The 16027-nt window shown below is 47.1% G+C and overlaps 2 long non-coding RNA genes across 3 annotated transcripts in view; one reads left to right on the top strand and one right to left on the bottom strand.

Annotated features, from left to right (window-relative positions):
- LOC137209150 (uncharacterized) overlaps positions 1-16027 on the top strand; it is a 207921-nt gene that overhangs the window by 180241 nt on the left and 11653 nt on the right. The gene's annotated exons all lie outside the window — the stretch shown is intronic.
- LOC137209149 (uncharacterized) overlaps positions 1-16027 on the bottom strand; it is a 455911-nt gene that overhangs the window by 50539 nt on the left and 389345 nt on the right. The gene's annotated exons all lie outside the window — the stretch shown is intronic.

A 16027-nucleotide genomic window follows, 5' to 3' on the forward strand; every position in this document is an offset into this window, starting at 1 on the left:
TTATGGATGGAGATGTTGGGGCCCAGAGAGGTTAATATACCTGCAGGAGGTCACACAGCTGCTTAGTGACATTATAATTATAAATAAAAATTCCACCCATGTATACCAGCTTGGGGTGGCTGGTCTGAATCAGTGAATGTTGTATGAAAGGACTTTTCCTCCTTTCCTCCATCCCTTTCTCTCTGTTTATGTTAACTAGCAAGCCCTGTGATAAATGCTCTGGGGATACAGGTAAGTACAAAACCTGATCTCTGAGCTCAGGGAGCTATCCAAGGACTCCCAGGTTTCAGGAAGGGTGAGCAGAGGGTGCCAAGAGCAAGCTCTGCTGGTTTAGACAATGACTTGGGTCTCCTCATCCTCTTGCTTGAGGCCAGGGGACGTCTGAGCTATAAGAAGGCCTCATAAAGTTGTAAGGAAGAATGACGGCAATTTCTCAAGGCTGATTAGGGACAGAGTTGCTGGCAGAAGGTCCATGGGGTGGCACATGGCGCACCTTTGGGCCATGCTGGGGATACGCCAGTCCTTGTCCCACAGAGAAGATCTCTGTTTCCTTGTCTGTGAAGTGAAGACCATGGTCAGACTTCTTTTACAGTGTTTTTTCATGAGGATTAAGTGGTGTATGGTGATTAGAGAGCTTTGTAAATGGTGAAGTGCGTGCACACTTGTTACTAACATTTTGTGAAGCTGGAGGTCCAAGGATGCCAGCTCCTCTGAGACTGATGGAAGTTTGGAGGCCCTGGGGCTCTGAGAAGGCCTGGATTTTAACTCCAAATCTGCCTGGTTTTGCTGCTCTAAGGCAAGAACCTAGAGGAAAGCAAGTGGCATCACGGAGCCATGGAAGAGCCTCAGATGGGAGCCTGTGATCTGGGCCTCATCCCGGGCTGCCTGGCTATGGAACCTTGGACCAATCTCTGCTGATTCTTGGGTCTCAGTTTCCTCAACTGTAAAATGAGGCAAAGGTGGAGGGACCACAGGGATGGGTGAAACAATAGAGTAGTCAAGAGCTCAGGATCTGAGCTGAGGCCTGAGCTCCAATCCCAGCGTCACCACATGTGAGACATGCAAGTTGCTTGACCTCCTCCTTCTCCCTCCTGGACCTCAGTTTCCTTATCTTTATAATGGTGTAATAACAGCATGTCTCCCACGAGGTTACTGTAAGCGTCCAAAGGGCCAGTATGTGGCAAATGCTGAGGATGGTTCCAGTGGTGAGTGCCGAACCCCCAAGCAGTTTTGCCGCTGCCACAGATTTCTGCTTCTTCAGACATGCTCTTGTTCTATGGATAGGGATGGAATGTTCTACGGGGGAGCAAAGTGCCCTAGAATAGATGAGCCAGGACGCGGCGCCCAGGGGAGGGTGACAGTGGGGGGGTAAACTGCAGCAGCTTGTTTACTTGGCATTAGCCCACTGACGGCCCGCCTCCCTCGAAAGCCAGACAGAGCCTCTAAACTTATCCACCTTCGGAGGACGTTGGGAGGCTCACGCTTATATTTCTGAATGCCTTCCTCCTGGGGAAGCCCCCGGCAGCCTCCATGCCAAAGCTGCTCCTGGGGATTAGGGGTGAGTGACGGCCCAGCACTGTGGGGGTTAATGGCTCCTGGTCGATGTGGGGTGGGGTGCACGCTCGCTGATGCAGAGACAGAGGTGAAGGGTACTTTATTACGATGTATGACTGGTTCCTCGGCTGCTTCATCATCTGCCCGTGCGCACGCAGAAGCCAGTAAGCGATTTGCTCTGCTTTGCCCCTGAGTGTGCCTCCCGAGGAGGGAAATTATTGATTTTTAACACCAGACACATAAACTCGAAGCTATTCCCTGTATTCTTTGGTCCCCGGCGGTACCCTGGTGGACAAAGTTGGCCGTTTCAGGCATCAGACACATGCAGCAGAACCAGGTGGTCATCACCTTGCCAGCATGAGGTGGAGGAACCTTGGTGCTCTCTGAGCTGGTCCTGCTGAGTGACGTGCCAGCCCTCCGGACCCGCCCTCATCCCAGTCCACCGCCGTTCCCGAGCTTGTGGGGAATGGACTGCTGAGCGATTGAAGGAAGTGAGGTCCAGGTCCGGGAGAGAGGGTGTCGGTTCTGGGGAGTAGAAGTGAGCACTGGACGTGATTCTGACCTCTGAGACGGGACAGCTCTAGGGCTGTGGTCATCACCTTATCTCCTCCAAGCCCACAGTTTACATCTGTAAAGTGAGAGTTAAATGGCCACTGTGTGTGAACCCATAGAAGATGGATGGACAAGCTTCCTGGGTATTAACCATGGCTCTCACCATGACCCAGGGCATCTGTAGTGTGTGTGTTAACACGCTACAGCATCGAGCATCCCTGGGCTATCAGGCTGGGTGGAGACTTCCCTAGCTGCAGGCCTATCTGCTCATTTTCCAGGTGGGAAAACTGAGGCCCAGGGAAGGTGAGTTACAATGAATCTTCTTGTTTCCTGTCTCAATCTCCATCCACCCTCAGGTCAAACACCCAAAATGTTTTCTTCTATTTTCTTATCTGCTTTGTAAAGTGTCTAAATATATTTCACTTTTATAATTAGAAAAAAAAAAAAAACTGTTACAATAATGCAAATCCATTGCCATTTTTTTCTTTTCAAGAAAAGGCAGAAAAGTAAATGTCTCAAGGACATTTGAAGAAGGCACAAAGTTTGGCAAATATCAATTACATCAAGCTTATGATCTATATGATTTTAAAGAAATTTTAGTGATCTTTTCCCGTGGTCTGCAGAAGAAACCAAAACTCCTCAAAACCCAACGTCCAAAGCCTCTTCCTGTCTGTTCTTAACCACCCATTTCCCAATCCCATCTGTACTCACACATTCTCTGCTCAAAGCAGCCCCCTGCCTGCTTCCTCTCCCTCCAACCCCACATGCCATTCTTCCAGCTCCCAGCTACTACCTCTGAACTTCCTTCCTTTAATTAAAAAAGAAAACATTTTTTTTTTTCAGCAATAAAGTCATTCCCTCATCTCACTCACAAAGTCTAGAGGTGGGCAGGGGTTTAATGATGGAGTTAAGGGCCAGGCTCTCTTTCTGCTCCAACATCCTCAGCATGCTGCATGTATGCCCTTATATTTATTGCTTCATGGTCGCAAAATTGCTGCCACAGCCCCAAGCATCAGCTCTGTGCTCAAGGCAAAAAAGGGAGAAGGGCAGCACTAGCAAATCTCTCTGTCATCAAAAAATGAAAGCTTGGGCTTCCCTGGTGGCGCAGTGGTTGAGAGTCCGCTTGCCAATGCAGGGGACATGGGTTCGTGTCCCGGTCCGGGAAGATCCCACATGCCGTGGAGCGGCTGGGCCCGTGAGCCATGGCCACTGAGCCTGCACATCCAGAGCCTGTGCTCCGCAACGGGAGAGGCCACAATAGTGAGAGGCCCGCGTACCACAAAAAAAAAAAAAAAAAAGCAAGCTTTCCCAGAAGCCCCAAGCTGACTTTCTGAGATGTCCCGTTGGCTGGAACTCATCATGGGACCACTTCTAGTTGCAAGGTAGTCTGGGAAAGTAAACATCAGCCAGAAGGGAATGTCAATACTTGATTGGTCCGGACAAACCATGATTCATCTCTAGGGGTAGGGCACACTGTCATTCTGAACAAGATCGAAGTTTTGATAGCAAAGAAGTGGAAAATGGCTTTTGGGGAGGCGTTTTCTGGTGACTTCCCGGGCACCGTGTTTTGTGACTGAAAGCCTTGATGTTCTTCATCTTACCCGCATCCACATGGGTAATTCTATCTAATGACCCACCAAGCCATTGATTCTCAATTTATCATGAGAGCCTGATACTTCCCGGGTCAATCTCCTGAGTTCCAAAGCCCTCATCCAGCCTCGGCCATAGGCACCCACTCCTCCTTGCCCACTGCAGGGCAGGCTCCACATCCGGATCCCTCATCCCTAGTCTTATTCTCTGACTTCAACCTCCCATCTCTCCAGATCTTTTCACCCTCTACTCCTGTTTTTATTTTATATTAGTTAGTTAGCTTGACTCTCTCCAGCCCTCCTATCCTCTAGCCCAGAGTTGCAAATTCTTTCTTAAAGGGTCAGATAGTATTTTAGGCTTTGTGGGCTATACAGTCTCTGTTGTAACTACTCAACTCTGCCCTTGTAACACAAAAGCAGCCAGAGATGCTGCATAAAGAATGGACATGGTTGCGTCTAATAAAACTTTATTTACCAAGCAGGCAGTGGGTTGGGTTTGGTCTCAGGACATGGTTTTCTGATCCTTGCCTTCACTGGACTGTCTCACCTAGACTCCTTGGAATATTGCTTCCACCCTTCTCTTCAGGCCCCTTGGTATCTTTAACCCCATACTATTCATTGTGATATAGCCGATCTTTAATGAGAGTTCTGGGTGTCAAGTTCTAGGCTAATTGCTTTATCTATGAGGTGGAAAACATTAATCCCATTTGCCTGATGGGGCTCAGAGCTGCACTGTAGAGAGTGCGCCCCAGACCCCCACCATAGAACAACACTCTCCCCTGCTCCTTCCCCCATGGGTGGCCTCCTCCTGTCAGATGTGACAGGGTCTGCAGAAGTCCTTAGGCTGCTGTGAACTGATGGAGCACTCTAGACGTTCACCTGAGCCTCTGGACCCCTCCATGTTCATGGCCCAGTCTCAGCTGAACCCTCTGCAAAGCCAGCCATCTTTACTCGACTCAACCCCTCCGTACCCTACTTACGACCACGCTTTGCCCTCTCCTATCTCCGTCATCACACCTCCAATGTCACTGAGGATGTGGAAGCCACCATGCAAAAATATTTGCTCGGCTTCTGGCCTCCCACTCCTCCTTCTCGTTTCTGTGTCGGACCCCCTTCCTGCCCTTCTCAGAGGAGGTCTCCTGATCAGGTCTTAACGTCCCGTGCATCACGGAGCCCACCTTTCCCTGCCTCCTCAGGGACCTTGCTTTGTTAATTATGCCTGGTTTCTTGAGAAGTCCTTCGCCACTATCTGTAATCCTACCCCGTCTCCCTTCTCTTAAAGCAACAAACAAACATAAAAAAAGACAGCCCTCTCGTCAGCCTGCCCTCTAGACACTGCTCCTTTTGTCTCCTTCCTTTCACAGCCTAGTGTCCAGACATAACAAGAGCCTCCCCTCATGATCTCCACTCTCTCATCTCCCATTAACCCTTCAACCTGCTGAAATCATGTGTTCCCTCTCTGTACTCCCCTGAAATTGCTCCCACTGAGGTCACCACATGACCTCCTAATTGCCAAGTGCCATGGGCTTTTCAGTGCCCCATCTTGCCTGACCCCTCTATGGCATCTGACCTTGCACAGCATTTCCTGTTTCTTGAGACCGCCTCCTCCCTGGCCCTTCTCCCCAGTTCTCCCTCCTGCCTCTCTCCCTCCGTGCTCATCCTCAGTGTCTTTTGCTGGTTCCCCTTCCCGAGCCTTTTGCATTAGCTTAACGCTCGCATGGGCTCTGCCCCTGGCACACCTCCTCTCTGGGTGAGTCTGACAGTTCTCTTGGCCTCAATGATCACTCACATCTGGTTATCTGCCCGATGGCTCTCTCTAGCGCAGTTCTCCCTGCTGAGCTTCAGACCTAAATATCTGAAGGCTTCTAGAAATTTCCAGCTGGATCAACATGCCAACACTGAAGGTATGATCTCTTCCTCCCAATCCTGCTCCTCCTGGAAACCTTATTTCCCCAATGGCCACAATATCAATTCAGTCATACAAGCCAAGAGTCAAGAGCTAGCCTAAGCTTGTGTCTGTCTCTCAGTGCCCACAACAGATTGGCTGCCAGATTCTGTTGATTCTGCCTTTTTTGTCTCTGCAAATCCAATCTATCCCTTCCTCTTCAACTCTTCTGTTTACATGTCTCTTGGGAATAATTTAATTGTTTGACTCAAGTGTCTACATGTGGGCTGCTGGCAACAATCATTCCTCTCGTGGCTTCCATTCCTCATGGATGCTGGCTTCCAAGGCAGCAAGATGCTCCCCACGGCTCAGGATTCCTTCATTTGGGGTTAGTCGGCCCCTTTTCTCAACCTCTGACCCAAACAACTGACTCACTCCAGGACCTGGATTGCCCACGAACCCTCCCTGCACTCTCCCACACCACTCTGACTGCTGTTGCATGGAAAAAACCCAAGCTCACTCAAGAACTTCCTAACTTTTCATTTTGGACTTTGATGAATTAGTTCAATATGAAATGGGTCACTGCACACATGGTAAACCATTCAGATATTACAGATACAAATAGACAAAGAACTCTTCTTCTCAGAAATATCTGACACCCCTGTTCTCCTTGGCAGGGGCAATGACTGTTACCACTTCTATGGTTTTTCAGAAATGCTACTTTTGTTCACATGCACAGATGTGTTTCCAGCCTGCATTATCGAGCACCAGAGCCACATGTGACTATTTAAATCTAGATAGATATAAGTTAAAATTAAAATTAGATATTCAGTTCCACAATCACACTGGCTGCACGTGCAACATCACTAGCTGAATGTGGCTCGTGGCTACCCTACTGGACAGTGCAGATGTAGAACATTTCCAACAGCACAGAAATTTCTAGTGGATGGAGTCTAGTTGATACAGTGCTGTGCACCTTGATTTTGTAAAAAAAAAAAAAAAAGAACTTTATCTTAAAGATAATGCCTCCACCTCATTCCTTATCATTATTGCATATCATTAGTTGTTTAACCAAGTTCCCTAGCGATGGACATTTAGGTTGTTTTCAGGCTTTTGCTGTTACAAACAACTTTACCACAGACTTTAGTTATATATGTATTTATGTCCATGCACGAGTGTGTCTACAGGATACAGTTCTACAAGTAGATTTACAGGTTCAAAATGTACGTAATTTTTAAAATATTCATTGGAAAATTTTCCTCACATGACAATTACTCCATAACAGTGGGACACACACCTATTTCCACATGACTTCTTCAACGACACACATTATTGAGTTTTTCCATTTTCTATCTAATAGGTGAAACATTATACCACATTATTATTTTACTTTCCATGTTTAAAAGTATGAGGGATTATAAGTCATTTATATATGAATGTTTTTCTCTGAAATGCCCTTGCCCTTTCTTTACATTGGATTGTTGTTGCTTTTCTTATTGATTTACAAGATCTCTTTACATATATTAGCCCATTGTCAGATGGCCTGCTATTCTCGTAATCTGGGTTTGTCTCCACTTCTCTTCCTTACCAGGAAGAATTGTTTCATGCTAATGTGACTAATGTTATCAGTATTTTAATGGCTTCTGAATTTTGTGTCTTAGAAAGGCCTTCTTTAATGTTATGAAAGGTACTCTTATATTTTCCTTTACTTATTTTATCGCTTAATTTTTTTTTCTTTCCTATTTGATCAATGTGGAGTTAATTTTAGTGTAAGGAGTGAGACAGAGATCCACATTAGTTTTCCAGCTGGTTAGCCTCAAATTATTTATTGAGTGATGCTTCTTCTAATGAACTAAAATGTCAACTTTACTATAGTATATGAGTTGCAGGAACTTCTCTGTATCTTGGTTACCAGATTTGTAAATGAAAATAATAATTTAGGGTTGTTGAAAGGGCTAATGAGATAATTATGAGTATGTAGAGCAGCGCCTGGCACAGAGTAGGTTCTCAATAAATGCTATCATTACTGATATTCCCTCCAGATATATATGTCTATTTCTGGACCTTCTATTCTATTCATTTAGTCTGTGTACCGTTCAGGATTTGAAATTGCAAACAAAGAAACCTACTCTGCCAACTGGAGCAGAAAAGGGATTTATTAAAATCTCTTGGGGGACTCTCCAGGGAGGCCAGAGAATCAGACCTGGTGGCTGTGCGGCCAGGAAGCTGGCCTCCCTGCAGGACTGTTCTGGGGAACACACCATTGCTGCTGCCACCTCTGGGCACAAATCTGAAGCCCTCCCTGATGGCACTTGGGGGCGAGGGTGGTCATCAGGAGCCCCCACCCCCTGCTTCTCCCACCCACAAGCCTGGTGTCTCCACCATCTCCCCCATCAACTCAGATCACGTGTGGCACCTGCTTTCCTAGTACCCTCTCCTAATCCAGGTCTCATGTGGGATCACCTGGTTGGCAGAGTCTAGGTCATATGCCTGGGTGCTAGCTGTTGGGACTTTTGGATCACACTAATCTAGATCAGTTTAGGGGGAAGTGGAATCTTTACAACAGGTCTCTTCTAATCCGAGAACAGGGTGCGTTTTCATTTATTGAAATCTAATTTTATGTCTTTCAGTAGAGTTTGATAATTTTTTTTTCCTATAGATTAGGCTCATTTTGTATACAGCATATTTTTACGTTTTTCAAATCTTTTTATTACTGTAAATGGGCTCTTTTCTTCATTTAATTTTCTAATTGGTTATTTTATATAGGAAAGCTATTTATTTTTAAATATACTGATTCTTACTAAAATCTTCTAGTGTTTTTTGCACTTTTTAAAAAATCTGGGATTTTCTCCTTGCTTTAAAAGTGTATAATCAGATGACCAATAACTGATGATCATTTTGCATGGTCCTTTCAATGCTCTACCTCCTAATTCTTTCTCTTCTTTATTTGCATTGGCTAGTAGGTCAAAACGATGTTTAATATTAGTCATGACAATAGGTGTATCAGCTTACAATAACTCTGCATAGCAAACCACTCAAAGTTCAGTTGAAAATAATAATTTATCCTCGTTCGTATATCTGCAGGTCAATTGAGGGGGGCTGATCCAAGCTGGGCTTGACTGGGTTTGGCTCCAGACTGCAAGTGTGTCCAGGTCCGCTCTGTGTATCTTTCATCTTCCTTGACCAGCTAGCAAACTATGGCATCCTCTTCTATGATGATGATGGAATGCAAAAGTGGTGAATAGAAATACATGATGCTGCTTACATCAATCCTCAGAATTGGCACTCTGTCGTTTCTGCCCACTTCCCACCAAACAAAACATGTCACATGACCAAACCAAAACTCAGTGGGGTGGGAAAGATACCCTGTCTTTAGGAGGAGAAACTGCAAAATCACATGGCTAATGACAGGGACACAGGGAGGGATGAAGACTTGCACAATGAGCAAATTACAGCGGCATTCTTTGCTTCTTCCTGACCCTAATGGAACGGATTCTAGTAGTTTGCCATCAGAAATGACTGTGAATTTTGGCTTGAGTTGTGATATATATATATATATATACACACACACACACACACACACACACACACACACACACACACACACACATACGACATGTATATATAACTACAGGTATAGGTAAATACAGGTACAGATATATATATATATACATACACATATATATATAAGTATATATGTGTAAAAATTCATATTAAGGAAGTTCCATATTTTTCTATTTAATGAAGAGTTTTTAATCAGGAATCAAAGTTGAATTTTTTAGCACCTACTTTCCCAGAATATATGGAGAATGACATGGTTTTCTTATTAATATTTGATATTGTGAATTACATTAATTGATTCCTTCATAGAAAACCATCCTTGCATCAGGGAATAGACTCAATGTAGTGGTCGCATATTACCCTTTAAAAATATATTTGTGTTCTCCTTGATCATATTTTATTTAGCGTTTTGCATTTACGTTGTGTTAAAGATAGGACTATAGTTTTTTGGTGGTGGCGTTCTTTGTTTCTGGATTTTGTTTTCACCATTATACTGGATTCTTAGATTCACTTGAAAGTCCTTTTCCCCCTTCCCACAATGCTCAGGGGCACTTTAAAAAGCATTGCCGTGATCTACTTCTTGAACTTGTAATGGATTTTACCTGTGAAGCTGTCTGGGTCTAGTACTTTAATGAATAGTGGCTTTTGACAACATTCTCAGTTTCTTCTCTGGTAATTGGATTATTCAGATTTCCTATCTTTTCTGAGGTTAGTTTTCATCATTTATATTTCTAGAAAATCACCCATTTGTCCATGTGTTCAAATCTATTTTCAAAACTGAGTAATGCTGTAATTCTTTTAATTTCCTCTATATATGGTCATTTCCCCATTTTCATTTCTAAATATATGTATTTGCACTTTTTTCTTGATTCATTGAGCTAGTGATTTATCTATTTTATTTCTTCACAATATCAAAGCAGACACAGGTTCAAGATCCAGTTCTGGCTCTGACTCCCTCTAAGACCTGTGTGTACACTGCCCTCTTAAAACCTCAGAGCAGTGTCCAGACTCCTGATCTCAGCATACAGACCTTTCATCTGGCCCTTGGCTTTGGCCTTGATGAACTCCCTGACGATTTCTCCACACTCCAGGGCTTTCTACGGCCTCCAGACCTACGGACGTGCTGCTCCTGGTGCCTGAAACGCCTTTCTGTCCTTTGTCTCAACTCCACTCAGCAAACTCCTACTCATCCGTGTGGACTTAGCCCTGAGGCCCCTTCTCCTAGAAACTTGGGTTTCCAATGCCCAGTCTTGGTAGGGTCCTCCACCTGTGGGTTCTCATCCCAGTCTGGCCAGCCTCTCCTGATCCCAGAGCACGTCTGCTTGCTCGTCTGACTTACCCACTAGAATGTGAGAGCTCTGGAAGCAGAGGCCTGCAGTCTCCATCACTGTATCCCCAGTTCCCAGCACAGGGCTTGGCAAAGAGTCGGCAGGCAGGCAGCGTTTGTGGAAGAAAGACAGGAAGGCTGTAGATACACACAAACTATATAACAAACACATCCGGGGATTCTCACAGGGATTTTCCCTGTTGGCATACTCTCTGCTCCCAGCCCTCCTGGGAACAGCTGAAATCCAGGGCTGTAATTCTCACACCAGTTATATTGAAATATTCAATGTCTAGAGAACAGCGTTTGTTCAGCACTTAGCTTAGGGGCTGTCAGCACCCCTGCTTACATGCTTCCATGTTTCCGATGCTGCATTTGTCAGCTCCAGCTCACATGCCTGGCTGATATGTGGGGAGCCTTGCTTGCTGCTATAGCAGACTTTCGTGATGGACCCCTGGGGCTGCTGCACTGCCTGGCCTTTCATTAAATCCAATACATATTTTTCAAACACGTATTTTGCGCCCAGCTCTCTGCTGTGATGTGGTGTCCTCTCTGCTGAAGGGACGACCGAAACATCGAAGTGAGAGAGGAGTGGGCTGGAGGACAGAGAGTAAGGATGGGGAAAGAGATGGATGTGGCTGCACAGAGCAGTCAGGACGGGACCTGGCCCCAGGCCTTCTGCTTCGCTCATCTGGAGCTAATCCTCAGTCCCTGGTCTTCATGGTTGTTTCCCCGCATCTCTTCTTCTTTTTCTTTTTTTTGGCCGTGCCGCATGACTTGCAGGATCTCAGTTCCCAGACCAGGTATTGAACCCAGGCCACGGCAGTGAAAGCCCAGAATCCTAATCACTAGGCCACCAGGGAACTCCCTCTCTGCATCTCTTCTGATGGGCGATGGCCAGGCCTTACTGATCGCTCAGTATTATGCATACTGCTCCTTCCCCTCAAGCCACAGAGGGCAAGTTGGCCTTTAGCTTAAGAGAAATGGAGAAGCATCAAAAGGTTCTCGGCAGGGAGTAAGATGATCACATTTGGGTTTAGAAAGATCACGCTGGCTGCCAATGGAGCATGGGTCGGAGGAAGCATGAAGGAGGCAGGAAGACCACGGGAGGATATTCCAGTCTTCTCGAGGAAAGATATTGGCGGCCCGCAGCATGGTGGGGCTGCAGAAACGGAGAAGGGGGTGGATTCCAAGGGCGTCTGGGATGGACTTCCCATTTCTCATGGGTAGTGAGTGCAGAGGGAGAGGAAGAGAGATGCATCAAGGCAGGTGCTGGAAGGGGTTTGGGTAGGGGACTGACCCCCACAGAGAAAAGGAACACTTTAGTGAAGAGGTTTCGGAAGAACACTGGGCACCTCCAAGGATGCTTGCCTGCCTTGCTTTTTGTTAAAGCCACAGCTACCAAATGCATAGTGATTTAGTGATTTTCCTAGATACTGGGGAAGATAAAGGGGATAGCTTTCCCATATCTGAGTTATGAATGTTCTGTCTTCTATGCTGTGGCTCCATTGAGGCCAGGGCCATTTGCGAGCAAAGAACCTCAATTTCCTTTGCACTGTGACTCAACTGCATCTACTGAGTCCCTCCTGGTGACTGGGTTAGGCAGCCTCCTTACTCTCGATCACCCCATTAGTAAACTCCCCTGGGGGTTTCACACTCTGTGATACGTAGAGAGATGTACACAGAGAGAGTGCCCTGAGATCACAGAGGACAGTGTATCCAGACCTGGCGGAGAGGAGGAGGGCTTTATAGAGCTCTTGATGTATGAGTAGGAGTTTGCCAAGGAGATCGGAGATGAAGAGCATACCAGGAGGGTGAAAAGCAGGTAGAGGCGTGGAGTGGGGACTAGAGAACACGGAGAAGTTGGAAAGGGAAAGGCTGGAGATGAAATTGAAACCACAGGCTGTGGAAAGGTCCTAAAGGGCCTAGAATGCCACGCTTCAGAGGTGGAACTTACCCTTGAAGCATAAATAGGCTTCCTTTTGTACGTCATCATCATCTGATTGATAGTGGTTGCCTGGAGCATGTGTTAAGAAAGATTCTGAGGTGGAGTCGGGGGGAAAGAAGGACATGATTAGTAGTGATGCCTGCTTGGCTGCAGGAGTGGAGCTGGCAGTCTGAGTGTAGGGATTTGCCATCTCTGCCGTGAGAGATGAAGAGCCACTGAAGGAAAGTAAAGGGTGGGGCTGAGGAGTGAGGGCTAAGAATGTGCACTGGAGAAAATCACCTGGAAGCTCTGGGGAGCACAAGTTGCTAGGAGGCCAGACTAAGGCCACGGTGCCAATGAGCCAGCAGTGAGTTTAAAAATATCTGAGGAACGAATGAACTACCAGGTGTCTGCAAGGCAAAGGATAGACCTTATTGTAGCTGCTTCTGTAATGAGGGCGTGCAGGAGGAATAAAGAATTTCAGCACAAACACCGTCGGTCTCCCCCTCCCTTTCAGCAAAAATGCCCGGGGTAACAAAAGCCACACACACGCGCGCGCGCACACACACACACACACACACACACACACACAAAGCAATGACCCCACGGAGGGGCACTTGCTACCTCCCCTTCTCTGCTCCCTATGAAGTCAGTGCATAATTACCGGAAAGCATTTTTGACTGAATTTTAGATGAGCATTTTGACAAAATATAATATTGGAAACAATCTTTATCAAACATTCATGTGTCGTGTGAGAGATGAAGCCCGGAATCCATAATTCATACGGCGTGTGTATTACCAAGTGTGCATGAGAGGCTGAATGTCAATGAGGCAGCCTGAACAATATTTTCTGCCAGACGCGGGCTTTCATCATTTACATTATTCACTAGGTTTTCCAGAACAGTAAATCTTAAATATATATTTGTGTTCGGAAGACCTCGTGTGCATGTCTGTGTACACACAGAGGGACGCATACCCGTTTGGGCACAGAACCGGCGGATGCGCGTTCCAGCTGGAGGGGCACGCAACGACAGCAGGGAGGCTCGGCGCGCAGAGTTCCTTCTGGAGGACAGCCCACGTCACCATGGACTCCACGGCTCGCTGCACAGCCATTAAATCTGCCCACGCTGTTGTCTCCCCCTTCAGACCCATCCAGCGTCTCCTTTGGAACCCTAAAAGAAAACAGGACCCAGAGTAGGGGCATTGCCCTAAGTACCTAAGAGCAGAGCTACATCTGCTGGACTAGTCAGGCAGAAATTGTCCACATCTCCAAAGCTCAAGATGAGAATGAATGATGCTTAAGTCATCATTAAAGCTTCAACAACAGCTTCAAAGTTGGGGGGATAGTCTCTGCTTCTATACCTTAGAGACAGGGAGCGCCATCTTTCTGGAGTTTGCCCCGATCTGTCTCCTAAGAGTCCGAAGCTCAAAGGTCCTCCCTTGATTGAGGTGAAATTTGTATTATAATTATTGCCCACTGCAGCTGGGCTGACCCACGCGATCCTACAGAACAAGGATGCTTCTCGGAGCACACGCAGCCCTTCAGAGCTCTGAGTATGGCATCAGGTCCCTGGAGCCTCCTCTTTCCTGGCCTTTGTTCCTTTGGCTTCTCCGCTCCTGGCTTGCGTGGTGGGTGCAGAGGAGCACCACCCAGATTCCCCACAGGACCCAATTGCTTGTTCTCCCGTTGCCAGGAGTGTTGCCTGTCAATGGCTCACACTGCCTTCCGGAGATGTTGGGTCTCCCTCATCCAGCCAAGGCCCTGTGGGTCCCCCATCAGAGGAGCTACAAGCAGTAATTTCCCAGATGACCTCCGGTCCAAGAGGCAATCCTGCTGATGGTTCCAGAATCCTAAATAGTGCCTGGATTAGTCCAGGTAAAGTGCTCCTCCCCTTGACCTAAAAAGAAAAGCGCCGTGAGTTTTCCATCTGTCTCCTTTCTCAGGACTAAAGGGACCATTCCTCTGGCTTCACAGGATGTGAAGTCAAATACTTAACCTAGTGAAGGCTAAGGTTAATTATTGGAAAAGAAAGAAAAAAAATCCTTCTCAGGAATTGTCCTGGGCCGAAGGGATTGGCTGGCCTAAGATTTTGCCCCTCCCCGGGGGCAGTCACAGCCAATGACTGGTCGAAGCACCTCTGAAAAGTCATTCCCAACTCTAGAGCTGCCGTGGGGTGGCTGAGGCCCTGTTGCAGACGCATTGCAGCTCAACCCCCCCCTCTGCCCAGTCGTGATTTCCTCAGTCCCCACAGGAGTTGAGCCGAGGACGCGCCCCAGTAAACTTCCCGCATGCCAAGCTTCATGGCAGACCCTCTGGGATCCTGACCAAAGACAAATGAAACAGGGGGTGGGCTGAGGAAGTGGACTCCAGATGGGATCGTGGAACTGGATCCCCCACTGGCCAACGGGCAATGAAGACCCCATTGTTAATGGTGGGTGCAGGACTGAGAGCTCCTGCCTGTGCAATTGTTAGACTTTTCCTGCTGGAGAAACTGGGATGGGATGCTGGTGGAAGGGAATGCAGGGCAGGGTGCCTACTTCAGGAGGTTGAGAGGATCAGGGAAATTAGTAATTATAAGGACAGTGGAATTGTATGGCTCTCGCTGAGTTCAACTGATGGATTGGAAACAAACAAACCAACCATGAAAGTCTATAGTTGATTGATGACCAGTTGAAGGCAAGGAGTGAAAGCCAGTGGGCTTCCTTGGCTACATATAAAGAGAGAGATTCACTTCTCCAGCAGCTGGAGAGAAGGGAAAGCTGAGGCTCAGGACCCAGACTTAATCCTAAGGGTGGAGCTCAGAGAAGACTACATTCTGAATCCTCACCCAGCGTAAGTTGGTGATGCCAAGATCAGGGCCCTGATTTGGAAGGAGCAGAACTGTGAGGCTTGGGGTCAATGAACTTGAGAACTTTGAAACCCCAGACCCACTAAGCCCACGTCCCACCATTAAAGTCTAGTGCCACCCCTCCCTTGCTTGAAGATGATGTAGAGGTTTCCACCTCACATGACAACATCTGTCCACTCAGGAGGTATCCTATTCCCCTCCTGGACGTTGGACCAACCAGCAAGTCACTACACAAACTCCCAGGGAAGTGGGGGACCTTCTAGGGGAGGAAAGGAAGTTGGGACCCAAGGACGTGTGGGACCCACCATGCGTACTGGCAAGGGGTGTACACATGGCAAACTGAGGCTGCTACGGATGGAGCATAAAGCTGGATGAGTGAGTTTATCAATACGGAAGACTCTCCCCTGATACAAGATTTCATACCCTGACAAGGACCCTGGGAAATGATGCTAACATGCTGCTTGGGAAGCTCTTGGAAGCTTGGAAGAAGACATGGCCCACACTATGTGCAGTAGAAATGCCAGAATTACCATGGCAGATGGCAGGAGAGGGAATCAAAAAATTCTGAGGAGTGTGTGGAGAGGATGTTATACTTAAGGCTGGAAACCCCACCAACTGACTGTTCCACAGAATGGCCTGGATTATACGCCATTCATCAAAGCAGTGGGAGATGTGCTGGTGAGGAGGTCCAGCATCAGGGAGGAGTTCAGTGAGGGTGTGGTCTGCAGACCAGGCATGGCCATAGGAGATATTGTTACAGACCTGCTCTCCCTGCCACCAACTGGG

Source organism: Pseudorca crassidens, chromosome 16 (genome assembly GCF_039906515.1).
Source record: "Pseudorca crassidens isolate mPseCra1 chromosome 16, mPseCra1.hap1, whole genome shotgun sequence".
Taxonomy (NCBI): domain Eukaryota; kingdom Metazoa; phylum Chordata; class Mammalia; order Artiodactyla; family Delphinidae; genus Pseudorca; species Pseudorca crassidens.